This window comes from Capsicum annuum, unplaced genomic scaffold (genome assembly GCF_002878395.1).
Source record: "Capsicum annuum cultivar UCD-10X-F1 unplaced genomic scaffold, UCD10Xv1.1 ctg82188, whole genome shotgun sequence".
NCBI lineage: Eukaryota > Viridiplantae > Streptophyta > Magnoliopsida > Solanales > Solanaceae > Capsicum > Capsicum annuum.
Genome location: NW_025892961.1, coordinates 84,241 through 86,580, shown reverse-complemented (window position 1 = coordinate 86,580; position 2,340 = coordinate 84,241).

The following is a 2,340-nucleotide window of genomic DNA, read 5'->3' as shown; positions in this document are numbered from 1 at the left end:
TTTCAGACTTCCTAGGACTCTGTTGAACCTTAGGCTCTGATACAGAGTTTGTAATACCCCAATTCTGTACCCTAAACGCTACACGGTGCTCATAATCCTGAAGGACCATAAGCTAACCCATGACTGGTACCTACTGCAAAAACTGTGCAATAAATACTATAATGCTTGCGAAAATAGACAGAAACATATTGCATAAGATTCACATCTATAAATAAATCTAAATATAAGTACTAAAAATTAAACAACTATCTAAAAATACTCTAGTTTGAAGAGCCTCTATCTGAACTGTGGAGTTGATGGGACAAGCCCCCAACTAACTCCATCTACTGAAATAAAACTAAAGCACTGTAAATAATAAGCATGTCCTTGAACTATGTGGACTCACCAATACTCTGAAAGATGGGAATCTAAACTGCTAAGGGTGCTCTAGAGCCCATGCGTTTGAACCTATGATATAAGATATCATAGCACAAAGAAGAGCATGCGTCAGTACTTTGAATATAGTAGTATGCTCAGTGAGGTAGGCTGAAATACATGGGTTCGTATGCATGCACAATAATAACCAAATAACATGAGTATGACTGAGTATGAGTACATACATGAATACATAGACTGTAACTGAGATCGTGTTAATGCTGAGTACTGAATCTGATTATCGATAACTGATATCTGAGTTTATGAATAATGTATTACCGATTATCTAAATAAATGTATCTTATAGTTTTGAATACTGTGGAACCACATTGAGTTCCGTACTTAGCTGAGTGACTATGTCTGATAGTACTGAATCTGTAGAACTAAACTGAGTTCTATTATAAGACTGAGACTGGAATTGAGACTGTGGAAGGTAATCATCTAACTGACATGCTCCTCTCTAAACTGATTGGAGTCCAACCTATAGCCCCATTTGGAAGGGTGTCAATATCGTGTCATGGGTAAGGACAAACTGTGAGTTAACCCTTTCTGACAGGAAGCTCTTCCGTCAACACTCGCTGGTAGGATAACTCGAATGAGATATATCAACCCTCAATATATCTAGCAGGAAGATATCTCAACCTATATTGGATACATAGTTCTGTAACACAAGGATTTCTACTAAGGGTCAAACCCTCTGCTGGCAGGAATGCCCCCATCCCTGGGTTAACTCGGTGTTAAATCCTACACCTAACTGAATAGACACTGAACTAATTTCTAGTTTATACTAGGATGGACTGAGTTGTTATTGATATTTCTATTTAACTTAACCAAACTGAGTTCCTTGGACTATCGAAAACTACTGAATTGTATTAACTGACTGAGTTTACTGAGGTCTGGACTGAGTACTGAACTAGATTGGAAGAATACTGAGTGTACTGTGTTTTTTCCTGAGTTCTATAACTGATTGAGAGTACTATGGATAGTGACTTAACTGTTACTGTACTATGACAGACCATGGCTCTAAATAATTAGCTAAATTGTCGAGTTCAAGTACCCCCAGGACTCCATAGCACAAAATTAGAGATAAGGCATAAACTTGAAACATGTAAACTAAGTATTTTATCATTCTTAATTCATTGGGGCATTTTAGCAAACACTTGCATTCCATGAACTTAAACACATGCTAACATGATATAACTTCACTATTTAACTCACATTCTTAATTCATCAATCACTTGAAAGGCATAAATTATGCACATAGTACTAATCAACATGTGAGCACACAATTTTAATATTAAATTCACCATTTGAAGGCTTTTGCATGATTTCACATGGTAACACATATAAATCAATTAACCCCACATAAAATTTATCATGAAACATAGATTTGAAACCAAATTAATGATTTTTAAACATGGATATTATCAACCCAACATAGAATTAATATACTTGAAGTCTAAAAATAGTTTATTGGACTCCAAGGGTGGAAGGGACCCTTGGATGAACACTTCACATACCTTAGTTAAGGAATTTCTAAAAATTGAAGGTGGAAATCTTGAGTTTTTGATTTGAAATTGAATCTTCTAGGGTTTTGTTCTTGATCAATTTTGAGAAAAGATGAGTTTAATTTCTCTCTAAGGTGATAAATTTCATGTTTTGGGGGCTGGAGGTTGTTAGAAAAAGACCCAAATACCCCCAAGGATGCAGTCATTTAATAACTGAAAAACTAAGCATCGATGCGCCGACTGATGCGCCACACATTGGGATCGATGCAACAGCCAATGCATCACATCGAGTCCCAGTTAACTCACTAGAAATTGACATAAAATGCCAAGATTGCATTGATCCACTATTTTAGGATTCCAATGGAGCTTCAAAAAAAGTATGAAAAATCCAAAACTTGTTCGGGAACACCTACGGACA